General features: G+C 43.6%; 1 long non-coding RNA gene across 1 annotated transcript in view; it reads left to right on the top strand.

Moving 5' to 3' along the window:
- The first annotated feature begins 3545 nt into the window (after positions 1-3545).
- The window catches only part of LOC120383867, a 605485-nt gene continuing 581855 nt past the window's right edge, over positions 3546-27175 (top strand). Inside the window, exon 1 of the long non-coding RNA XR_005588607.1 lies at positions 3546-3644. This is a non-coding gene — a long non-coding RNA (uncharacterized LOC120383867). The remainder of the gene's footprint in view (positions 3645-27175) is intronic.

The raw sequence follows: 27175 nt of genomic DNA, 5'->3' as shown, positions 1-27175 counted from the left end.
AGGACTTGTTTTTAAAGGTATTTAGGCACGTAAAGATGCAAATAGGTGCCTAGTAGGATTTTCAATAGCACCTAAGTTACCTAGGCATTTTTGAAAATCCTGCTAGTTACTCAGATGCACCTTTAGGTGCCTAAATATGGTCAGAACTTGGTTCTTAGTTACTTTCCATGGAAGTAGTGCCCCAAATTCTCTTAGGTTTCTTTGATAATTTTATCTCTGGTCTACAATTCTGAAAAACACCTAAGTGACTTAAGAGCCTAAGTCTCATAGTAAAAAGTTACTTAGTCAATTCCACCTCTTATGGGTACATCTACACGGCAAGAAATATAAATAAATAGAAACACAGCAGCAAGTCTCAGAGCCCAGGTCAGCTGTTTAAGGCTCATGGGACTACTGCTATGGGGCTAAAAATAACAGTGTAGATGTTATCAGTAGTATAGGGTAGTCTAGCTTAGTCAAAATCTGTGGCAGTATATAGAACAGACAGTTTTTTAGCATGAGCTTTATGAATACTCACGCCGGATGCATCCGAAGAAGTGGGTATTCACCCACGAAAGCTCATGCTGCAAAACGTCTGTTAGTCTATAAGGTGCCACAGGATTCTTTGTTGCTAGTGTAGATGTTCCCACTCAGGCTGAAGCCTGGGCTGTGAGGCCCTCCCTCCTGGCCAGGTTTCAGAGCCCAGGCTCCAGCCCCTGCGGGAATGTCTATGTTGCTATTTTTAGCCACATACCATGCGCCCATGATCCCAAGCAAGTTAACCTGGACTCTGAGACTCTCTGCCAGGGAGATTTTTGTAGATGTATTCCAAAGTCACATTGCAAGTCAATGGAATGTAGGATGCTAAGTCACTAAGGTGCTTTTGAAAATGATGCCCTCTGTTCTTAAGCTGTTTATCTGTTCTATTTTAGTTCCTATTAGTCTTCCCTCTTTTTGTATTACTGAGCAAATTTGTACTAAATCACAAGCTTTAATTCTGAAAATACTAATTTGCTACCCCTTATTTCCTGGCTGCCTGCCCATCCATCCTGTGCCTGCATTTTTAAAGCTCCTCTCATCACAGGACCTAAAACCATATTCCATTCTCTATGACATAACTGTTGCTGTATTAGAAATGGCTATTGCGTCAGAAACAAGAGTGTTGTGTTGTGTCTGTGTCGTCAGGTAGGGAGCAAAATGTGTGAGCGGCAAAGTCCTGTTCTCAAGCAGACATCTATAATCATAAGGAGCTGATTCCCTCACACTTCCCCCTACAGGTAATCATACATTATATAAATAGAATTGTTTCTAAATAGAATGGCTGTCAGAGTCTTCCGTCAGGCTTCATCAGCAACTCTTTAAGGTGAAAAAAGACTGACTGAAAAGGAGAGTCAGTCAGCTGTAATTTAGCATGAGGGCTAATAATCAGCACGTCAGTTTCATTCCTATTAAGCTACAGGAAGTCATTTGACATAGATGGCACTGGGAAGGGTAGTCAAATAAGTAATTACATTTTGCAGACTTCGCGGAAGCTGAAAAGGACATTTGTGTATCATCACTGCAACACATAAAAAGACCTTCTCCGAATGATCACCCAAGAGGTGCTTGTATTTAAAAGAAAATTAAAATTAAATAAAAAAGGGAAAACATTATTTTACTTAAATCAGTGCTTTGGGGAGACTATCATGCAAAACATGTTCATGCGTGACTACTAAGTGATCACATATACATTTTACATTATGATATCTACGTATATGTACATATTACATGTTTCTGTATATAATATGGTAAAATTACTTAAAAAATCCAAAAATACATACAGTTCTGGTGACTGATTGTACTCACTGAGGTAAATATCATTGCATAACTGTGTATTCAAAGGTTAATCTGCTTCTATTTTTACCTCTACAGTTGATTTATTTGCATAAACCCATTAAGAATGAGATAAAAATAGAAACTGTAGAATTAGCTAACACTTTTCCATAAATTTGCTACTTAGTGAATCACTCATTAAAACTTCTTAATAAAAGGGATTACTAGGGATTGGATCATGCTGGTGACTAGATGACACTAAGACAGGTAATGGAACTCTCAGCCGTTCACCTCTATATGTGCTGAGCTCCCAAAGACTTGAGTAAGAGTTAAGGGTGCTCGTGTGAAATATCCCTGGGTGAGTTGTCAACAGTTAAGCTTGAACCCATGTCTTCTGGAGCTAAAAGCAGGAACCTCCACTGCCTGAGTGAGCTAAAAGACCCAGTTCTGTTAGTCCAAAGGCGATAGCAGACTCCAGCCACTAGAGAGGGACAGAATGCCACATTAAGTGTGGATTGAGAAACAGAGCATTTATTTATGTAGCTATATGGGTTTCAGGCACCCAAGTTTGAAAAAAAAATGGCCATTTTAGGCATTGTATTATTACTTTTTAATAAAATAAAAGGAATGGAACTCCTGTTTGCTTAACTGCACTTAGCTCCTTCAGGACTCTGGAAAGCTGAGGACTCCATAAGACTTTCCCAGCATGTAGCAAAATCAAACCCTAAAATACTCAGGCTATGCTTGCTTTGCACAAAGTTCTTTTTCCATTGGCTTTGAAGCTATAGCTTCCTGTTCTTAGCATCCATATGTTTATTGGGTTTTAAGTTTTACTACATTACAATAATAAGATCTGCATTTTATACTTATGCATTAGAAAGTAAATTGCACTGCTTGGAGGTTATAGGAACTGAATATTAAAGGGATGATAATGATAGGCATCTCTACCTAGCTAGCTATTTATGTCGTCTTCATCATCATAGTATCTGACTGCCTCCACAGTAGCAGGAAAGATGATAATCTCCTAACAGGTGCCAGTAAATTTGGGAAATAAAATATTACGGAATTGGGCCATCAAGATGCAGATAGAATACTTTAAATGCTTGACACTTTAGTACCAGGTAATCTGTAAACTGAAAGATCGCTTTAAGGGCAATATCCATTTGACGTTCCCTTAAAAGGTATTTTATGTAGCACATACTAGACCTTACACTTTCTATTATCTGAAGACTAGAAGAATAGCCAATTTTAATATCATTTTATAATGACCTCTGTCTCTATAGATGCATAAGAATACATTAAAGAGACATACCGGAATCATGAAGAATGCTGGCAATTCCTCATGTGTTTGAGCCTTAGATTTTACATTTTTAGATTTTTCTTTTACCATGTTTTTGGGATTGTAACAGGATAATGAGCCTGCCTTTTTTTTTTTTTGCGCTGCTGAGCACTTGCAGCCAATATTGGTTTCAACAGGAATTGCAGGCACTCAGCACCTCTGAAATTCAAACCCCTCAGGATAAGATCTGCAAAGGGATTTAAGTGACTAACTGCCAATTTAGGTACCTAAGTCCAAAATTTAGTTCCTTAAAACTCCACTTAGCTGCTTCCTAACCCTATTAATACCAAAATTCTCTAGATGCCTAAGTGTCTGCTGGTAGGCAGGCCCATAACCCTCTTAGTCCTGATACCTAGCTCAAAGGTAAGCCCTGTCAGGATTCTCAGACTAAATATTCACCCATTTATCTCATCTGCAGGGCTGGATCTAGTATATATTCTCTGAACATGTGTAAGAACAGGCCTGTTGGATCAGGCCCAACACAACACAGCTGGAGGAGTTGGTGCTGCTTCAGGTACCCCTCTTCTGTCCTATAGCCTACTGTTAAGGCACTCTTCTGGAATGTGGGTTCAAATTCTTACTCTGCCTGAGAGGAACAATGACTTGAACCCAGAGCTCCTGTCTCTCAGGTGAATGCCCTAATCACTGGGATATGAGGTGGCATGGGACTTTCTCTCTGGGATATCTTGCAGATAACAGATGTCAGGGAACTCAGACACATGCTGAAGAAGAGTGTCCTAGCAATCTTCTCTGAGATCCTTCCTGTCCCATATGCAATGGAGGACTGAAGGCAGAGGATTCTGGGAGTAAAATGCTGTCTAGGTAAGTGGTGCAGGTTAGAGAGGGAGTTGGTTTTGTGGAACATTGGTCCACCTTTTCTGGGGAGAGGGAGTTGTATAGTTTGGATGGCCTCTACCTCACTAGAAGGGGAATCAATTTCCTTGGAAACAGGCTGGCTAGAGTGGTCAGGAGGGGAGTTAAACTAATAGCAAAAGGCAAGGGTAAAAAAGAGGTAAGATACAGCAGTCAGCACCAAATCGATATGCTGAGAACAAAATTAATCAACGGACACGAAGAGAAGGAGGAGCCTGGGTAACAAACAAGAGAAATTGGAATTGCTCATTTATTAGCATAAATTTGATCTGGTTGGTGTTACTGAAACCTGGTGGGATGATTCATACAATTAGAATGTTAATATCAGTGGTTATAACTTATTTAGGAAGGATCAAGTCGGGGGAAAGGAGAGGGGGAGTGGCACTATGTCAAAAATGGTATTACCTGTTTCCAAGTCAGTGATAACTCAAAGGAAAATGATCTTGAATGCTTATGGGTCAATATCCTACCAGATAAAGCACAAGATGGGATATTAGTTGATGTCTGCCACAGACCACCAAATCCCATTAGAGAACAGGATGACTGCCTCTTTACACACCTATCTGTAATGAGTAGGAAAAAAAGCTACATGTACATGTATATGTTTGTGTGACACTTGCTGGAAGTATCATGCTACCAGTACCAATCCTTGGAATTTCTAAATTTAACAGATGGAAATTTCCTAACTCAAAAAGTGTTGCAGCCAACATGGTGGACTTCTTTATTCGACCTTACTAGATAAAGAGGAACTGCTCACATAACTAACAATTAATGGTAGCTTAGGTACAAGTGATCATGACTTGATCTAATTTGTAATGTACAAGCAGAATAAAGTCCAGACCAGTAACAGATATACTAATAGGGCCAATTTCACAAAGCTGAAAACAATTATGAGCCAGATCAGCTTGGAGGAAGAATGTAATCAGAAAAATGTGAATGATAATTAGGAATCACTTAAGAACACCTTACTAGATGCCCAAAAAGCCCCAATCAGGAAAGAAAGCCAGACTGGTTACAAAACTGAGCAGGTTCCGAGGGGAAGTGAAGGCAGCTGTAAAATATATAACAAATAAAAGAAAGGGGAAGTTGATAGTAATGAGTATAAATCAGAAGTTAGGAATTGCACAAAATTGATAAGGGAAGCAAAGGGACACAAGTAGACATCCATGGCCAGCAAAGTTAAGGACAATAAGAAAGAGTTCTTAAAATGTATTCGGAACAAAAATAATCTGACAGTGGTATTGGCTCGTCACTAGATGGAAATGGAAGTTTTATCGATAATGATGCAGAGAAGGCAGAAGTGTCCAACACATATTTCTGTTCTGTATTTGGGGGGAAAAAAGATGATGTAGTCTTATCATATGGTGACGATAATACTTTGCATTCCACTAGCGTCTCAGAAGAATGTTAAATAGTAGATACTAAAATCAAAAAAATTTAAATCAGGAGGTCTAGATAACTTATGTCCAAGAATTGTAAAAGAGCTGTCTGAGGAGCTTGTGTAACTTTTGGGTGGGCTAGAGCGCACATCATTGCCCTTCTCCAGTGCCTAAAACCCCCAACTCCCGTAGAAAAGTAGCTGGAGACTCAGAGTTCAGTCTGTAAAGATTTTCAGCAAGGATTGCACAGGGTCAACCTCCCCACATTCAAGTCCCAAAAGGAACTAAAGAAATTAATTTAATTAAATAACTTTTTGTTTCTTTATCATAGAAATTATAATCTAATTTTTACAGCATGACATGGCTATTTTATAATCCTCAGACATTATCTTCACAGTTATACATAAACACAAAGAAAACAAATTAAAATCTGAACAGTTCAGTCCCCACAGAAACACAGTGAGAAGAAACTGAGAGTTCCCAAAAGGTTAGGTTTAGTTCAACTAAGTCTCAGAGTCTTTCATCACCAAATCTATAGTCTGCTGAGTCTAAAACAACATCTCCCTTCCACTTGTGTGTAGGAATCTTCCTCTGCTGAAATCACTGCTAGCCAATCAGCTGACTGATTAACCAATCACTCAGCTACATGTATAGTTTTAAAGAAAACACAAAACTGAGAATAGCAAAATATAAATGACTCTTTCCCCATTACTGCATTTAAAGAAAAGTTGGTGAATCAGTCGAATTGAGACAATTTAACTAGAACAGTTTGGCTACGCTCAAAACAGCATTCAAAGCGTACAATTAAAATAGCAGTTATTTTTCCCTCCCAATTTCTCCTTGCTTTAATTACCATTGCCCAGGCTTCCCAGCTGGAGGATGACAATATCACTAACCTGCTGCAAAATGCTCCAGAGTTAGGGACAACAGCCTGCTTCCTGCTCCTGGGCTCAGCTTCTCCCAACTCCCACAAGGCACGTGGCCTTCTGCAAAGCAGCTGCCCTGACCGCTTGCTCTCATGGAGTCTGACCCCAGAAACAGGGAACCGATTGGAGCAGACCCAAAACTACCACACCCAATTCCAGAAGCTTCTGGATGTGGAGTGCTTAATCTGCCTAGCAAAAATGACCCAGGCACAGCTCACTCCTACCTCCCCACAATGGGTCTCTTAAAGAGAGATCTCCCTATTAGGCACATGGGTTACACACTTGTTGGACCATTAATGTTGATTTTCAATAAGTCATGGTGCACTGGGGAAATTCCAGAAGACTTGAAGAAAACTAATGTACCAATTTTTAGAAAGGGCAGTTGGGATGACCCAGGTAATTATAGGCCTGTCAGCCTGACATTGATTTGAGGAAAGATAATTGAGCAGCTGATACAGGGCTCAATTAATAAAAAATTAAAGGAGCTTAATGTAACTAATGCAAATCAACATGGGTTTATGGAAAATAGATCCTGTCAAATTAAATTGATACCCTTTTTTTATCAGATTACAAATTTGGTTGGTTAAAGATAATTGTGTTGATGTAATATACTTAGACTTCTGTTAAGTGTTTGACTTGATAACACACAGCATTCTGATTATAAACTAGAATGATATACAATTAACACGGCACACATTAAGTGGATTAAAAACTGGCTAACTGATAGGTCTCAAAATGTAGTTGTAAATGGGGAATCGCCATCAAATGGGTGTGTTTCTAATGGAGTCCCACAGAGATTGGTTATCATGGCCCTATGGCATTTAACATTTATTGTCAGTGAGTTGGAAGAAAACATAAAATCATCACTGATAAAGTTTGCAACTGAGACAAAAATTGGGGAAGTGGTAGAGATAGAAGAGGTCAAGTCACTCATACAGAGCTATCTGGATCCCTTGGTAAACAGGGTACAAGCAAACAATATTCATTTTAATATGGCTAAATGTGTATGTATACATCTAGGAAAAAGAGTGTAGCTCATAATTCCAGTGACTCTGAAAAAGATTTGGGGGTCATGGTGGATAGTCAGCTGCACATGAGCGCCCAATGTGATGCTGTGGCCAAAAAAGCTAATGTGATCCTGGGATGTGTAAACGGGAATCTCAAGTAGAAGTAAAGAGATTATTTTGCCTCTATGTTTGGCACTGTGGTGGGATACACAAAGTCCACACTGGACCACAAGTGGCTAAGGAGCTGTTCTAGGTTCAGCCAGCTCTGCCCAGGAGCACCTGCAATACATGCAAAGGCTGGAGGAGGAGCTAAAAGGGAGGCAGACCAGGGAAGAGAACAGCCCTTCAATCCTCAGCTCTTGAAGAAAGGGCTGAGAGGAGGAGGAACTTCCTGATAACCACTGTCTGAGAGTCTCTCCCCGACTGAAGGGGGCCTGATCCAGATATACCCTGTGAATCCCAGCATGGAGTTATTACCTAGCTCCCTTTTGAGGGATGGGACTTAGGACATATCCCTCTCCTCTGCATTTCCTGTTGCCCAGCATAGGCAGCTCCTCGCTCAGCATGCTGGCTTTTGTGAATCCAATTCTTAGAGGCCTAACTCTCCCGATGTGTTGTATAGGGAGCCTGGGTGCCTAACCCAGGGTTGTGGATTCCACTAAGTGTCAGGGTGCCTAAAGTTAGGTGTTGCAGTGCTGAGCCGAAATCCTCTTTGGATCTACCCCATAGGCTTTTTTGAAAATTTTACCCTTAGTCTCCAAGTCGCATTTTGAAAATTGACATAGGTATTTAGGAGCCCAAGTCTCATTGAAAGTCTTTGGGAATTAGGCTACTGGGTGCCTATGTCACTTTTGAAAATGAGACTTAGGTTCCTAAGCCACTTAGGTACTTAAAATTTTATCCTTAGGCTAATACCCAGGTTGCTCTTGCAAATGTTGACAGTGCACAGTAAATAACTTCCTTATAATTCTCTAAGAAGTCTAAGGTGATGATGATAAAACTTTTGCATAGTTAAATACAGTGAAGTCCTTCAAAACATGCCAGTTTTCTTAGGGCCAGTGATACGGGGGGTCCACTCTTTAACAGGCTGGGTGTGGGTGTTTCCCTCCCCTACAAGGAGGGTTTTTTCCTTTGAGATTCAGTCCTCTTTCCTGGTTTGAGTTTTTCAGGATAGCAGTGTGTGACTAAATGAAGTAGGAACTCTAGCACATTCTTCTTTTGGTTTTTGTCTTTCTTTTTGTTAGTCACTGCAGCCATTTATCTGCCTTTCAATCCTTCCCAGACAACAAGGAAAAGGACAAATACATATATTTGAGTGTAAAAGCTGGTGTGAAGGTTGTTGGGCTGCTAATACCAAAGAGCCAGATTAGCCACGTCCTGCTGTGGGCGCAGGTGCAATAGGTTAACAAATGAGAACCTGAGAGACAGGAGATAACATCTGTAAACAAAAGCCTCAGGAGTAAGTGGGTTAGGCAAGAGACTCGTTCAGAACTTGCCAATGAGCATCATATTACCCTGGGCTAAGATCCTTATACTGTTATTCATATTAATCCTCATTGTGTGTGTCTTTCCCCATGGTGGGGGAGGAGTCATAAATTATTTTATCCCAGCTGGGCTGGAGTGTCCTTTTTCTTTCTAAGCTGACCCAGTCTCGATGGCAGGGCCCAGCTTGGCAAGATGCAGGGAGTTGAGGACACCCACAACTTCCCAGGATTGAGCAATGAGATAATATATATAATTTGATATAATTAAATAACTGTAATTCAGCATTTTCAATATTCAAGACATCTCCTACATTATCTGTAGTGAAAATAAAAATGAATTCCAAAGACGTTAAGATAACCTTTAGATCAGGGGTCGGCAACCTTTGGCACGCAGCCCATCAAGGTAATCCGCTGGCGGGCCACGACACATTTTGTTTATGTTGACTGTCCACAGAGAAAGTAAAGCATCATTAAGGATCTGGTAATATCCACTTGAGTTCTGAACTGAGGTAACATAATTGAGGTATAAGTAAATTCTATGTGATTTAGTATATGGCAGTGAATGAGCTGCAAGCCTTTGGAGATATTTGTCTGCCAGAGTGTAAATTATCTGGGTTTTTAATTCCTTAAGGAAATGTTCTGTAGTTTTCCAGGCCTCAGAGGCAAACTTCACATAACCTCTGTGATGAGTCCTTTAAGGTGTACTGCATTGTGAGAGCAACTCGGTACTTTGAATAAATGGAGAAGAATGTAATTACTATCACTTTGATGTGAAACAAAAGGTCAGATCTGAAAAAAGTTCTTCATTTTCATGTCGGAGACTGATGGTTACTTTTGAGAACTTATCCTCTTCCCCACTCACCTCCCACATCCTCCAAACATTGGCAAGTCTAAGATCTGAATTATAATTAGAAGGAAGAGATTGAAAAAGATTGTAGACATTATGTTTGTCTACACAAACCAGCTACAATTCAGCTTTTTTATTGCTGAAGGAAGGAGGGAAAAGTATTGCTAAAAGAATGTTGCATACGCTCATATCAAGAAGCCTCTATGTTAAGGTTGATAGACAAGTCTGAATAAGGGTCATGGGGCTTTCACTCTTAGGCAGGCTTTAAAGTTCTCAGCATTGAGTAAACTGTTAAGCTTACAAACCTTGTAAATGTTGTGGATTTCAGATGATGACTCTTCATTTTCACTTATTTCAACAAATACCTAAAAGTCTTTAGGGTAAGCTATGAGATACTTAGAGACATCCTCTCCATCAGTTGGTTGGACTGTCTGGTCAATCCTATATTTTTGCCTTTTGTACAATGTCGAATGTCCTCAATGCCCATTGATTTTAATGAAAGTTGAGGTGGTTTATCACTGGATTGAGCCCATTAGCAGAGCAGCATGGGGAAGCTTGCATTGACATTACTTATGATTAGGCTTGGAAGGGTTAGATTTTTATCGGTAAATGTAAATGTCAGTAAATGTCAATTTCACCGTACACACAGGCAGTGACCAAAAAAATATTTTAATCTAAGATCATAGAAATTTACAGATGGGCAAAGGAAGAAAAATGCTACTTGAAAATGTATTAGAGTTTGATTTAAGGATATTTGATTTGCATATTTTGGCATGTTATATTGATATCTTGTATTTTATTGGTAATAAAGCTTTAACTTTTTGAATCTCAGTGTCTACTGTCATTAAATAATCATTGTCTCTCTCTCACACACACATACACAAACACCCCATCATTTTCTACAACTGTGGAAATTTAAATGGATTAAAAATAAAAAAAATACTTAAATAAGCCCTGATGTTATCCATTGAAATTATATATACAAAATCAAATTGTTCTGAGCCAATTTATGATGTTCCCGTTCCATGGCTACAGGAAATAGAGACCTTCAGTCTCCTCAGCTGTCTGTTTGGCACCTCTCAACAGTGTTGCAGACGTGATTTTTCCATTTTAGAGAGCAAATTCAGGAATAAAACATTCCTATCATCAGTTTATGTAGTTCCTCCTAGGTACTAGGCACTTTACAGGAAAATATGCAGGCCAAGGGCCAGATTCTCCCCGCACAGCAGTTTTACAACTGTGTAACACCATTGATGTCAATGGAATTACTCCAGATATACATCAAGGTGAGAGGAGAAACAGGCCCAGGACGACCGTCCTGAAAACCTTACAGTATAAAGGTCAAATCCTGTCAGCATGACCCATGCACTCGTGTGCATAAAGTGTGTGTGTCTTGGCAGGAGCAGGGCCTTAGGTCCCAGGGATGTTCATAGGAGGTCAGAGTGCTCATCACCTCTCAAGAGATGCTCACCACCTTTCTGGATAGATTGAAGAATCTATGAGGTGAATAAAAGGTACTATATTGTCCGCTATTAAAGGTGGAATGAGAAGCTGTGTATAATATTGTCTGAATCAGGATCCTCATTGTTTACAAAGCAAACAGTTACTGCTGATATTGATCATTTCTTTTGTTCTCCCATAGCATTCTAAGAGTTTTCCCTTCCCTCTTTGCCTCACAGTTAACTATGTCACAGCTTGGGTGTGTAGGGTTGCCAACCCTCCAGGATTGTCCTGGAGTCTCCAGGAATTAAAGACTAATCTTTAATTGAAGATTATGTCATGTGATGAAACCTCCAGGAATACATCCAACCAAATTTGGCAACCCTGTCAATAGTATGTGAGCAGGCAGACAAGGAAAGGGGACAAGATGCTGCAGGGCTGAATGATCAGATGCTTTGCACGTATAAGGCTCCTTCACCCACTGGGCTGCTGTTGCGTCTCTGGCCTTGTTTTGCAGTTGCTGTGTAACCAGCAATGGGTATACTTCCATACTGGCACTCACCTCTTCATCGGGCCAGTGCTCAGCCTGTCTTCTCACACTGGGTGCAGGAGAGAGGATATGAGCATTCAGGAAGAGCTGTGCCACTGACTTGTTGATTTTCAGTGAGTCACTTAACCTCTTTGTGTCTCACTTTACCCTTCTGTAAAACAAATATAGTAATACTTACCTATCTCACTGTGGGGCGAGCTCAGCTCCTCCGCTAGGGTAAATAGTCATAACTTCATGAAGTCAATGGAGTTACACCACTTTCAGCTTGCTGCGGAGCCAGCCCAATAATTGTGAAGTGTTTCAAAATCTTTTGGTGATGAACGCTATACAATTGCAAAAGGTTAGCTAGTGGGGTTTTTTTTAATTAGCCACTGAGATTAGAGTTTGATATTTTCCCTTAAAGTTTCATGCAAAGTTAAACATTTTAACTGACTACGCCTTTTAAAAATAAAACACGTTGTATTCTCTCAGAGAAGGGAAAATCCCCCATCCTTGTATTGTGTTCTGTCTACTGATGCTATGATAATTGCTGTGTGAAGAAGTCTAAAGACATTCATGAACCAATACATCATCACAATGCGGCATTTGTAGCCTTCGTTTAATGCACACAGAGGCACTTATCTGAATTTAAAGAACGATACATTATGGGCAGGTAGCCTGAAGTATTTAAAATCTTAGATAAGAACATATAGCACATATGGGGGGGGGGAATCTGCAGTACACTAAAAAGAAAAGTCACATTTTAGTTTGCCATTTAGCTGTCAAAATAAGTCCTGCTGATTGTGCTACCAGTCAGCGGAATGCACATTTCATGCACACCATGCATGAAAAGCAGAATACTTTAGAATATATCACAGACCTACAGCACAGGCCCATTTCCTCAGGGAGCAGACAGAGTGCTATTTAACCATAGCTCAGTTAATGACTTCTGTCACTGTGCAAATCAATGAGGCCTCTACAATGGTTCATTTTATATATTTTTTCCTCTTGAACATGAGTGAACGCAATTGTCTTATGCAATTAAACCAATTTTAATTATATTCTGCATGATTAAATGTAATATTCCTGTGCTCTGTTGTACAGTCTTAAAAACACAAATAGAACTTCATAACATGGCAAACAGCAGCATGCTCATTTTCCTGCTGCCTTCATCAACCTCCCAAAGGAAGCTATTTTCTTCACCGAGGCGCTTAAGACCCTTTAAATGCAAGGTCCTTCCAGTCAGCAATGAACTTTTCATTTATTTCAGCAGGAAAAAGCTGATGGTAATAATCGCCCAGAGACAAATTATACTTGCCAAGAGGGAATTTCTTTCTGAGCAAGGGAAAAATGGTTTTATGGATACGCTACTACCTAAATAATGAATCTCAGGCTCTCAGACTAAAATTATGTGCTAATCCAACTAGTTGGAACAACATGAAAAAGTCTTAATCCTAAAGTACTTTTGGGTAAGCGTATCAAGAGACAGGAAGCAATAAAAAATTGTAACTATGTTGTATAGCAACTATGTCACGTGCCACTATGTCATAGCAAAATGTCACGTGCCACTAAACAATAATACACTCCTTTTTTACTTGTACCTAGATCTGTTTTATGGAAAAGTTGCCTGTCTAACAAATCTATGTTTTCCATAACTTCAATAATTTCTTTTGGCTGTGATTTTTTTTCATAAGCACTCAGAGTTGGCCTAACTTTGCTGTCATTGGAGCTTTTGTCTTCTATACTAGCAAAGTTTCACCAACACTGAACTTCTTTGAAAATCCTACCCTTTGTTTGCTTAACTTTGGAAGGCCTCAGGCTTTGATGTAAGACAGTATTCACATACCATGGTGAAAAGTGTCCTAGAAACACCTAACACAGACATACCTGTTCAAATAATTTTATTTGTCACCACCAGTTCTTCTTCGAGTGCTTGCTCATATCTATTCCAATTAGGTGTGTGTGCGCCGCGTGCACATTCGTCGGAAGATTTTTACCCTAGCAACACTCGGTGGGTTGGCTGGGTCGCCCCCTAGAGTGGCGCCGGATGTATACCCCTTCCGACCCAACGGCCCTTCAGTTCCTTCTTACCACCCGTGTTGGTCGTTGGAACAGTGGAGCGCGGCTTAGCTGATCTCCACTTCCCTAGCTACTCGTAGTTCTCTCGTTAATTCTTGTGTATATAGTTCAAATTTCTATAGTTGTAGTTAATTTTATTAGTTCATAACATAGTTAGTGTATAGAGTTAAGAGGGGTTCGGGGATTATCCCCTTCCCCGCACTCGGTGCCGGGGCCCATGCCCGGGTCACCGGGTTTCAAACCGTGCTCGGCCTGTCACAAGCCGATGCCAACAGGAGATCCCCACGACTCCTGTCTTAAGTGCCTCGGGGAATCTCACCTCGCAGATAAGTGCCTATTTGCAAGGCCTTTAAGCCGAGGACAAAAAAGGAGCAGGACTTTAGTCTCAAGCAGCTCCTGATGGAGGCAGCTCTTACCCCTCCGCCCTCGGCACCGAGCGCTGGACAGTCTACAAGCAGAAGTGCTTCCTCGGCACCGGATCGCACCGGTACCGCTAAGGCCTCTCGGCACTGACCGTCGCTGGCACCGATGTCTGTTCGGCACCGCTCCCTCTCCCTGAGGGTGAGGAGACATAAGACTCCGGCTGCTTCCGTGACACCTGCACCACAGCCAGAGCACTCGACTAGGTCGGACCACCCAGCACTGACACCTGCCGTAGCACCAACAATGTCGGCACCGTCGATTCCAGTCCCGCAAGGGCCATCGAATCCGGTGCCTGAAAGCTCCCTGGCGAGAACTGTGATTGAGCTCACTATTCCCTCCACGCCAGAGACATTTTCCACGGCGAGGAAGCTGATCGCAATGACAGAGTCTGCGCTGCCTCAACCCCTGGCGCCGCTAGTGCGGGTCATACAGTCGATCGGCAAGCCTGCCTTGATCAGACCACCCTCTGTTGGCACCGCAGAGCGGCACCGTTCATGATCGCGGTCCCGCAGACGTTTCCGGTCCCGTCACCGGTCCCAGTCCCAACGCCGCTCGCAGTCCCAGCACCGTTCTCCTTCTCGGTACCGGTCGCACTCGCGGCACCGATCAGAGTCCCGTTCGCTGGCCCGGTACTCTCGGCACCGATCCAGCTCCCGGCACTGCTCCAGGCACCGTAACTCTCGCAGCCGCTCCTGTCGTCGACCCTCGAGATCTCGGTCGACCTCCCGGCACCATTCCGGTCGCAGGTTCCGATCTCGTTCCCGGTACCGGTATGGCTCCCGGTACCGATCCCCGGTGCCAAGTAGAGCGAGATTGGTCAGAGAGAGAGACTCTGCCCAGGGCTTTTCAGCCTGTCCATGGCCATCTCGACACACATCAGTGTCATCTCATGCGGACAGTTCCTATGCTCAGGACCGTGATTCTGAGATGCCCACCAGAGTCTTCCAGGAGACCCAGGCCCAAGACCAAGGCCTCTATCAGTGGTCATTCTGGACACCTTGGGTGTACCACCAGGCCCAAGGTGTACCGGTAGTTCCGTCTCGCTCTGTCCCATCAGAGCACCGGGTGCCGGAGGCTACTGTTAGCCGTCCCCCTCCGACCGGTACAGAGGAAGCTCCAGTTCAGCAACCAAAACTCCCAGATCCACCTGGAGCAGGAAGCTGTCCAAGAACAAGAGCCCACAGAGGACCCACTTGTCCCCGGCCTTTCCTCTTCCTCCTCTCCAGATGAGGCGGTGGCAGGAACATCCTCCTCGGGCCCTCCTCCAATCGACCTGTGGACCCATCAGGACCTCTTGAGACGGACGGCACTCAATATGAACCTCCAGGTGGAGGAAGTCCCTGAGATAGAGGACCCGGTAGTAGATATCCTGTTGGCTCACGCACCCACAAGAGTGGCTTTACCGTTTATCCGGATGATCCAGGCCAATGCTGATACCATCTGGCAGTCCCCAGCCTTTATCCCGCCCGCTGCTAGGGGAGTTGAGCGCAAGTACATGGTGCCCTCTAAGGGGTACGAGTACTTGTATGTGCATCCTCCTCCCTGCTCCCTCGTAGTGCAGTCTGTCAATGAGAGGGAACGCCATGGCCAGCAAGCGCCGGCTCCAAAATCGAAGGAGGCTAGGCGTATGGACTTGCTGGGCTGTAAGGTGTACTCGGCAGGGGCCCTACAACTCCAGGTGGCAAACCAACAAGCCCTGCTTAGCCGCTACAATTATAATACCTGGGCGGCAGTGGGTAAATTTACGGAGTTAGTCCCTCAAGACTCCCGTCAAGAGTTTGCTGCCTTCTTGGAGGAGGGGAAGAAAGTGGCGAGAACTTCCCTCCAGGCCTCGTTGGATGCAGCTGACTCCGCAGCCAGGACTCTGGCCTCAAGTGTTGCCATGAGATGCATTTCATGGCTTCAGGTGTCAGGCCTCCCACCGGAGCTACAGCATACCATACAGGACTTGCCCTTTGACGGTAGAGGCCTGTTTTCTGAAAAGACTGACCCTAGGCTACAAAGCCTAAAGGACAACAGGGTCATTATGCGTTCTCTCAGCATGCACACGCCGGTGACTCGGCGCAGGCCTTTCCGTTCCCAGCCTCACCGCCCCTACCCTGCGCCTAGACAAAGACAGGACTTTGGCAGAAGGCATGGCCGAGGTGGTCGTAGGTGACAGTCAGGACCCCAAGGGGGCCAAAATCAGGGTCCCGCCAAACCACCAGTGGGGCCAAAGCCAAACTTTTGAAGGCACGCCCGAGAACGGCGTACCAGTTATTACCCAGGATCCATTCCCTCCCTTTTACAACCGCCTCGCCTTTTTCCTCCCTGTGTGGTACCATCTAACCTTGGATTGTTGGGTCCTACGCACGGTGGAACTTGGGTACCGCCTCCAGCTTATTTCGCCCCCCACCTCCCACCCTCCATCCTTGTCCCTCTTCAGGGACCCCTCTCACGAGCAATTCCTCTTGCAAGAGGTGCGGACGCTCCTCACCATCGGAGCTATAGAGGAGGTACCAAAGAACGAAAGGGGCAAGGGGTTCTACTCCCGCTATTTCCTAATCCCCAAGGTGAAGGGAGGTCTCAGACCTATCCTAGACCTGCGAGAACCCAACAAGTTTATGATAAAGCTGAAGTTCTGCATGGTATCCCTGGGGACCATCATCCCATCCTTGAATCCCGGAGACTGGTATGCCGCTCTCGATATGAAGGACGCGTATTTTCACATCGCCATTTATCCTCCACACAGAAGGTACCTCTGGTTTGTGGCCAACCATCAACATTTCCAGTTTATGGTCCTTCCGTTTGGTCTCTCTACAGCCCCAAGAGTATTCACAAAGTGCATGGCTGTAGTCACCGCCTCCCTCCTCCGCCGTCGGATACACGTTTTTCCGTATCTAGATGATTGGCTCATTCGAGGGACCTCCGAGGCCCAAGTCACCCGTCATGTGGGCATCGTCAAGGACCTATTCCTGCGTCTAGGCCTGATGATCAATATAGAGAAATCCACTCTGATTCCCACACAGAGAACCATCCTGGACTCCAATCTCGCCAGAGCCTGATTACCACAGCCTCGGTTTCAGGCGATGGTAACAATTATACAAGGTCTACGGAACTTCCTGACAACTTCGGCTCGCACTTGCCTCGGTCTCCTGGGTCACATGGCTGCCTGCACGTTGGTGACCAAACATGCCAGGCTATGCCTCCGTCCCCTCCAATCATGGCTCACCTCGGTATACCACCCGAGCAGAGACAGCATAGACATGATCGTCACGATCCCCCCGAGCATCCTAGGCTCCCTCAACTGGTGGTCGACGCCCTCCCTGGTGTGTGCAGGGATGCCATTCCATCCACCTCAGCCCTTGGTGTCCCTATGACGGACGCCTCATCCCTTGGCTGGGATGCTCACCTTGGTCAGTTTCGCACTGAAGGCCTTTGGTCAGCTCAAGAGCTGGCCTTGCACATCAATGTCCAAGAGCTGAGAGCAGTCTGTCTTGCATGCCAGGCGTTTCAGCAGCACCTACAAGGCCGTTGTGTCTCAGTGTTCACAGATAACACAACGGCCATGTATTACATAAACAAGCATGGAGGAGCATGGTCCTCCCCTCTTTGTCAGGAAGCCATCCAACTCTGGGACTTCTGCATAGCCCAATCGATAGACGTGGTAGCGTCCTTTCTCCCAGGGGTTCGGAACACTCTGGTGGATCGCCTCAGCAGATCCTTCTTGTCTCATGAGTGGTCGATTCGTCTGGACATTATCCATTCTGTTTTCTGGAAGTGGGGCTTTCCCCGCATAGACCTCTTCGCTTCTCGCGAGAACAGGAAGTGCCAGACGTTCTGCTCATTCCAAGGCCTCTCCCCAGGCTCGATCTTGGACGCTTTTCTCATGCCGTGGACAAGCCATCTGCTGTACGCTTTTCCACCGTTCCCGCTGGTTCACAGGGTCCTGCTAAAACTCCGCAGGGACAATGCGCACCTGATCATGATCGCTCCAGCGTGGCCCAGGCAGCACTGGTACACCATGTTGCTAGACCTCTCGATAGCCAACCCAATTCCCCTGCCTCTTCTCCCAGACCTCATAACGCAGGATCTCGGCAGACTTCACCACCCAGACCTGCAATCCCTGCACCTCACCGCATGGCTGCTGCGTGGTTAAACCGATCTAAGTTACATTGCTCTGCCTCGGTACAGGAAGTACTCCTGGGTAGTAGGAAACCTTCCACTCGATTAACATATCTGGCCAAGTGGAAGCATTTCTCCTACTGGTGCGGAACGCACAATGTTACTCCCACCGAGGTCCCGATCCATTCCATCTTGGACTACCTCTGGTCTCTCAAACAGCAGGGCCTGGTGGTATCATCATTGAGGGTGCACTTGGCAGCCATCTCTACCTTCCACCCAAGGGAGAGTGGCCACTCTGTATTCTCGCACCCTATGGTTTCTAGGTTCCTCAAGGACTTGGAGCGCTTATACCCCCAAGTTCGCCGCCCCGCCCCAACCTGGGACCTCAGCCTGGTTCTAACCAGACTTATTACTGCCCCATTTGAGCCGCTGGCAACCTGCTCGCTGTTATACCTGTCCTGGAAAACAGCTTTCCTCGTAGCCATTACATCGGCCAGACAAGTCTCCGAGCTTCGGGCTCTCATGGTGAACCCACCGTATACTGTGTTTCACAAGGACAAGGTGCAGTTGCGGCCACATCCGGCCTTCCTCACTAAGGTGGTATCGGCCTTTCATATCAACCAGGATATCTTCCTTCCGGTCTTCTTTCCGAAGCCACACTCATCATGAAGGGAGCAGCAATTGCACTCCCTAGACGTCCGTAGGGCGCTCACATTTTATATCGAGTGGACAAAGCCCTTTCGTAAAACGCCCCAACTCTTCGTCACAGTGGCAGACTGAATGAAGGGCCTACCTGTCTCTTCCCAGAGGATTTCATCTTGGGTGATGTCGTGCATCCGTACGTGCTATGACTTGGCCCATGTTCCATCGAGCCACCTCACAGCACATTCCACCAGGGCTCAGGCTTCTTCTGCTGCCTTCCTGGCTCACATACCCATCCAGGAGATATGTCGCGCAGCTACCTGGTCCTCGGTCCACACCTTTGCCTCACATTATGCACTGGTCCAACAGTCCAGAGATGATGCAGCCTTTGGCTCAGCAGTTTTGCATTCTGCAACATCTCACTCCGACCCCACCGCCTACGTAAGGCTTGGGAATCACCTAATTGGAATCGATATGAGCAAGCACTCGAAGAAGAAAAGACGGTTACTCACCTTTGTAACTGTTGTTCTTCGAGATGTGTTGCTCATATCCATTCCAAACCCGCCCTCCTTCCCCTCTGTCGGAGTAGCCGGCAAGAAGGAACTGAAGGGCCGTTGGGTCGGCAGGGGTATATATCCGGCGCCATGGCGGCACCACTCTAGGGGGTGACCCAGCCGACCCACCGAGTGTCGCTATGGTAAAAATCTTCTGACGAACGTGCATGCGGCGCGCGCACACCTAATTGGAATCGATATAAGCAACACATCTCGAAGAACAACAGTTACAAAGGTGAGTAACCTTCTTATCAAGGCATGAGTTTGTTGCACAGTTTTATTTGTGATTGGTATTTGTTAGTTACACTTGTTGAGATCATTGAATGGAAGGCATTCAAAGACCAAGGCACTGAGAAATATACAAGCACTTGAGTAACAACAGCTACTTTAATGGGAGAGATTACAAGATAGGAAGAGGTAACAAGTTGGCTTCCCCTTTGAGAGCCAGGAGGCCTGAGGCTAGCCAGTCCTACTGAGTCAGCCCGCCACTATCATAATCAGCCCCCAAAAGGGGTCTGGACTAATTCAGAGCAGGTGGCAATTTGAAATACCTGCATTTCATAAAAGGGCTGAGAAAACTCTTTGGAGGAAAAACCATAGAGAGCAAGTTGGGCTCCTGTGGAAGGTTCTGAAGTAGGGTCTAGAAGAGGGCCTGAGACTTCCAGGGGACTTCAAAGAAGGAGCCTCTGAGTAAGGGCTTTACCCTCAAGCTGAGGGGACTTAAAGGTAGCCCAGAAGGGACTGGGAAATGAGCCTGGAGGGTGGGCTGAAGAGGAGCCCAAGAGGAACGGAGAAACCTGTTCATGTGAACTTTTGTAGGTACTTTCCTTATCCTGGAAAAGATCTGGATGAGACATAACTTAGCTGGTGGGTTATGTTGTGGACAGAAACAGACCATGACGATGCCAAAGAGGTGATCAACAAGGGAGCTAGTGGTAAAGACTCCTTTAATATCCTATGCTAAGGGGGTCAGAGGAACCAATCACATGGCATAACATAGGTAATATTCTGCTTATGGCACTGTCACAACCAGATGCACTAGTGAATTCCACAGTCTGAAAACACACTGTATGAATAAACAATTGGGGTTTTGTTCTAAATGTAATTGCCATCAACTTGGGGTGAGTCTGTATTCACATATTATGGCATCTTTCCCCCCAATACTTTGACAAATTTCAAGTGTAGATCTCCCCTGAAAAAGTCACTTGCAAAATGGCAATCTCAAATAATACTGTTACTTCTATTACTGTGCATATTGCATTTTACAATGACCAAGTTAACCTTAGCATCCACTCACCTAGTACATAATAGCCAGAGCCTCAAAGTTTGCATCTCAATCTGAACTTTCCCAAAGCTTGAGTGTTTATTATTATTGTATTTTTTATACAAATACAAGGACAACGTTCAGATCTAGACCAAAATGTTTCCAATGTTCAGTGGAGCTCAGATCCCATGTTTTTGTTCAAACCGATCAATGCTATTAATTAATGGTGTAGACTGATTCCCATTACCCATATGCTGCATGTTATGCATATGTAGTTACCTGTATTACTTCCCTATGTTATTGTGCTATCACTGGTAACTATAGGGTTAAAAATATGCATAGTGTTGCACTTGTGGAATAAATTCTATATTTTGCATTCATCAGTCTGTAGAGTATGAACTCCAGAGGTACTTTGTGGCCAGATTCTCCTCCCACTCACACCAGATTTACGCTAGTGAAATCAGACAGAGAGAGAGAAATCTTGAAATCAAGTCCATTGATTTACACTGGAGCAAGTGAGAGGTGAATCTAACTCTTTTTAACCATAGGGTAAAGAAGAGACAGGACTCATTTGCAACAAATGTAACCAAGATGATTTATTGAAGATCCTAGACACCAACAGAATGTGTAACACTATCTTGCTCTCCGTATCCCGGATTAACCAAATACAAGCTGTGTTGTTATCACCAGAGTGTCTCCCTACTTCCTGACATGGACTCCGCTGTCTTAAAAAGGAACTCTTTGTCATCTAGGACTGGAGCCTAAATTTATGTAAATTGTCATAGCTCCGTAATTTACACAGGCTGAGGGTCTGGCCCTAGTTTCTAGAGGACTGAAAAAATGGATATAAAGCTGTTATTATAACTCTTATTTAATAAAGATGATTCTCATTTAGCCAAATCTCTTTTGGCATGATCTCACTGAAGTTAATGGATTTGTGCCAGCAGGGAAGCTGACCATCTATTCTTTGGTGCAGATGGTCTGATTTTCAAACCCTAACAGAAGCAGATTCCTCACGATTGAAGCAACACTGGAAGGCTTTTGAGTTTATGGCAAATTCCAAACCTGACAAAACCTGCTCATTTATGTAGCCATGATTTGAATCAAGCCAGAACTGTTTACTGTTCAAACTTAATTATAGAGCATGCCAGTTGCCCTGCTTTCCTGTTTCATGCCATAAGCAACATCTTTCATGCAGGAAATCCATCCAAGTTGGCTCTTCTACCACCTAGAGAACTTGGCCAGTGGTTTGTTTCTCATTTTGAGAATAAAATAAAGGACATCAGAAGCCAGCTGTCCTCCAGCGTTGCTCCACACAGTAATGTTCTGTCAATTATAGTTCTCCTGTGGTGTTCCTCAGTGCTCCCTTTGAGGCGCATATTGTTTATCCTTTTCACTGGGGGAAAAAAACTCTATAAAAATAGTGTTGAGTGTATAAAACAAGCTGTGAAAAGACAAGAAAAATGACAGGTCAATACCAGCCAGCCAATAACGTGGCATAATACGTGGCAGTGGAGAGATGGTAAGTGGAGAGATGGTAAGATGCCCTAAAGCTCCTTAGTTACTAAAGGTTTCGTGGCAGACTGCGTGAATCGCCTTGCTGTGATGGCATCACTGGAGTCTGTTTAATGGCAACTTAATGAAGGTTTTATTTGGTGTGTGTCCCTGGGTTTTGTGATAAAACAAAATTACAGCAAAGTTAGCAGGTGTCTACGTAATACACCGTACAGTGAGTGAGCCATTATGGCAGCATTGGGCTGGCTGTTACATTGTTTGCTACCCCTGTATCCAGATACACATGTTAACACATTGCTTAGGGGTCAACAGAGATAGAACAGAGCTGCAATGGCTGCTAGTGGGTGCCCCTATAGAAAGCATTTCATCTTGTCAGCAAGATTAAGTGAAATAGTTCCTTACTGCTTGTGAACTTTAGCCTGTGAGTGCTACGCCATGAGGGTAGAAGGTTTGCTCTTCACAGCATGTCAAAAAAATAACTCTGCTATAATGGCCCCCTGTTGGAAGATCTCAAGACCCCTTACAAACATTTAGGATTGACCCTGCTTAATAGGAACCCGTATATTAACAACTCTGATTCAAAGCAACATTTTGCCAAGAACCAATCCTAGCCCATTGACTTAAATGTTAATGGAATTTGGATATTGGCAACAGCATGCTGCTTAGTAAGAACATTTTTTGCAAGAAAAGCTCCAGGTGCAGGCAGGTTTGTGAGGTTGCAGCCAAGGAAAGAACTGCTGGGACATGCTGAGCCCCAACTACTGGAGATCACAAGGAGAGGTACAATGCAACTCCATGGGCCCTTCTAGCTGCAGGCAGGTTTGTAGGGCTTCAGCCTGGGAATCCACATCCCGACACTCTCTTCCCTGGCGGCTGCCTCGCAAACCTGCCATCCGCTTGTTGGCAGCTGCTGGATAATGGCAATGTTTTGCTGGCAACTGAGGGGTTGCTAATAAGAGGAATCTACTGTATTGTTATTGTATAAGAATAGTATCTGGAGGCCCTGTGGGCCTACGCATACTGAAAAAACAGAATTTGCAGTCTAATAGCCAAACCAAATTTAGGGTGAGAGGGAAAACATGGGTCAAGAAAGGTGAAATGATTTTCCCAAGGTGGTCACACAGCAGGTCAGTAGTAAATTCAGGAACAGTGCCCTAGCCACTGCACCTGTTGCCTCAATTATATCTTCTATGTATCGCTAAAGAAAGATAGGTAAGTGCTATTCTTCCTGTTTCACAGATGGGTACTGGGGCATACAGGATTTAAGTGATTTAGAATCATAGAATCTCAGGGTTGGAAGGGACCGCAGGAGGTCATCTAGTCCAACCCACTGCTCAAAGCAGGACCAATCCCCAACTAAATCATCCCACCCAGGGCTTTGTCAAGCCTGTCCTTAAAAACCTCTAAGGAAGGAGATTCTACCAACTCCCTAGGTAACCCATCCCAGTGCTTCACCACCCTCCTAGTAAAAAAGTTTTTCCTAATATCCAACCTAAACCTCCCCCACTGCAACTTGAGACCATTACTCCTTGTTCTATCATCTGGTACCACTGAGAACTGTCTAGATCCATTCTCTTTGGAACCCCCGTTCAGGTAGTTGAAAGCAGCTATCAAATCCCCTCTCATTCTTCTCTTCTGCAGACTAAACAATCCCAGTTCCCTCAGCCTCGCCTCTCATAAATCATGTGCTCCAGCCCCCTAATCATTTTTGTTGCCCTCCGCTGGACTCTTTCCAATTTTTCCACATCCTTCTTGTAGTGTGGGGCCCAAAAGTGGACACAGGACTCCAGATGAGGCCTCATCAATGTCAAATAGAGGGGAACGATCACGTCCCTCAATCTGCTGGCAATGCCCCTACTTATACAGCCCAAAATGCCATTAGCCTTCTTGGCAACAAGGGCCCACTGTTGACTCATATCCAACATCATCCAGTGAGCCTGTGGCAGAACCTGAACTCGTATTGATTCTAAGGCCTGAAGGGACCACTGTGATAATCTAGTCTGACCTCCTGTATAACAGACCGTAGAACTGCCCCAAAATAATTCCCAGAGCCCGTCCTTTTAGAAAACAGCCAGTCTTGATTTAAAAATTGTCAGTGATGGCGAATCCATCACAACTCTTGGTAAATTATTCCAATGATTAATTACTCTCATCATATTTGCAGTCTGAATTTGTCTAGCTCCATCTTTCAGCCACTGGATCGTGTTATACCTCTCTTTGCTAGATTGAAGAGCCCATTATTAAATATTGTTTCCCTTGTAGGTTCTTTTAGCTGTAATTAAGTCACCACTTAACCTTCTTTTTGTTAAGCTAAATAGATTGCTAAATGTATGTCCATGCCCATGGTGCAGCCGTTATTAGAGTTGTCCAAAATATTTGTATCAATCTTTTAAACGAGAAATGGTTCCTTGAATGACAGAAAAGTTTTCATGGGAAAAATGTATATGGTTTGATTTTTTTTTTCATTTTTTCACTGAAGCAGAATAAAAAAAGTAATATACGCTCATAAATGAAATAGTTTTAGATTTCAGGGGGTGTTCTCCCTCCTCTCTCTTCCCCTTCCGCTCTTTCTCCCTTTTGCAGTGGAAAAAAGAGAAAGGGGAGGAGGGAAGAGAACAACAAAAATGTAAAACTTTTAATTTTGATCCAGTGAAAAATTGCAGGACAAAATTCAGAGAAACCAAAAACGTTTGATCTCTTTCAAAATTGTTCACAGAAAATACCATATTTTGATCTGTTCTACCCATTATTCTTGACGAATGTCTTAAAGGAAAGTTTTAAACTGAAGGAGTGAACTATTATGACTAAACACATCTACTGGTGAGTGAGTCTATCTGATACTCTCATGTGACATGTCCTGCAACTTAATTATCAATTCTAAATAATATTAGCCACCTCTGACTTGTAAAATAGTTTCCAAGAATTTGGATTTTTGGTAATAGTATTATTCTCTGACCAATATTTTCTCTATTTGGCATTTTCCAGTAAATTCAGTTCTCTTCTATTGAAGTTCTCACACTGTGCCCATCACCATGGTATTTGATCTCAATAACCAGACCATTTGGTCTCATGAACATGACTTTCTCGTGGAGCCCCTGAAAATATGGCAGTTTGGGATCACCAAGCAGATTTTCTACATTTCTTCCCAATCACTGTCTTCCTTTTTCATCTGCAACTACCTTCATGTTTTGCGGCCTCCTTGGATTGTGGGATATGTTTGTGATGGGTTGCCCCCCTTTAAGGTGCCAGCTGATATACTGAGATACCACTGTTCCACCAGCCTGGGCCCCCTTTACCCTGACTTGTTGAGCCAGGCTCTTAAGTCTCCTCTAGCACACACTCAAGCAGGGTTTAAGGGACTTGCTCCAGAACTCAGGTGCCCATCTCCCTTGGAGTGCAGACCCAACCGTATATTGTCCTGTGCTGTATAGAAAGATCTGCACAGCGCAAGCTCATAAAAATTCACCCTCTCCCTCAATGTGAAGAGAGATATGCACAACTTCTTGCCTCATGCTGTTAGAAATTTCACAAACTGGGTTTAATAATAAACAAACTAAATATATTAACTATAAATTGCAGATTTTAAGTGATGGGGATAGCAAACAGAACAAAACAGATTACTGAGTGAATAAAACAAAACATGCATACTAAGATTAAGATCTTTAAGAGAGTGGTTTCAAGAAGTAATTTCTTACCGTAAATGTTATTTTAGGCAAGATGCAGAGTTTCTGTAGCTTAGAGTTCTGGTTATGTCTTCTTACAGACTGGACCTCTGTCTCCATCTGGACTCATCCCTGCCTTTACCCTTAGGTTAATTCCTTTGTCCCTTCAGGTACTTTCAGCAGTCTTTCTTCTTGGGTAAGCAATGGAGAAGAGTCCATATTAACCCCCTCCCCACCCTAAAAAGGATTTTTCTGAGGTGGGAAACCTTTGTCTTATCCCCATCCCCCTACAGACGAAAAGTACCAGTGGTATCCAAGGTGGTATTTTGTATCAGGTGATCTTATCACCTTACCTTGAAGTGTCAAAGCAACTATGAAACTAGGTTTATTTGCAATGTCCACAGATGGGAGATCCACATCTCCAAAGACTCATTGTCTTTTTCTAAGTCTGACTGCTCACCGTCTGGTGGGCATTTCCCCAAGTACACACCACAGCTGTAATTATTACATAGTCAATATTTCTAACTTCAGATACAGAAATGATATGTGCATACAAGTTCGATAAACACATTCAGTAAACTATAACATTTCCAATGATACCTTACATAAGCCATCTTGCCAAAAATATATCTAATTTATGCCATATTCATATCATAACAATATTTCTATGAAGAATATGGGGTGTAACATCACAAAGTTTTATTCCATTCTAGAAAACGCTTCACAAACAATGTTTGTCAGATTTAATTGTGTGTTTGTTTGTTTTCTTTTTGGCTACTTTAGGAATATGTAGACTGAGGAGGTCCATGCTAACTGAAAACATTCTCTGTAACTATCGACTTGGATTACTGCAGTGATCATTACTCAGTAGTCACAATATTCTGGTCCATTATAATTCAAAAAACGAGTCCTGTTCTTTGAGTCTGTGGATGGGCTTATATAGCTAAAGTTCAAGAGTGGAAGAGAGGACTTGTGAGTTGCATTTCTGGCTCTTTTCATAGTATCTATTGTCTACTCAAAACCTTTCACTGGCTTCTTATAAAATGGCAAATTTCCAAGCACAATACTTACTGTAAAGTTCTTTCTGGCATTCCACAACCTTATATACTAGGAATTATCAAATTATTTAATATCTGAATAGTCTTTGAGTCTAGGCCAATGAAGGAGTGTCACTTAAAAGAGAAAATGCTCATCTATAGAGCTGATTGGGAAAAAATGATTTTTTTTAACATTTTTCATCAGTTTTAAATTTTGACAAAAAAGGTGGGCATGAAATTTTCATGTTTTTTTTTTACAAAAAAAACCTCATTACTCTTT

This window comes from Mauremys reevesii, linkage group 1, assembly GCF_016161935.1.
Source record: "Mauremys reevesii isolate NIE-2019 linkage group 1, ASM1616193v1, whole genome shotgun sequence".
Lineage (NCBI taxonomy): Eukaryota > Metazoa > Chordata > Testudines > Geoemydidae > Mauremys > Mauremys reevesii.
This window is presented reverse-complemented; position numbering and strand designations above follow the sequence as displayed.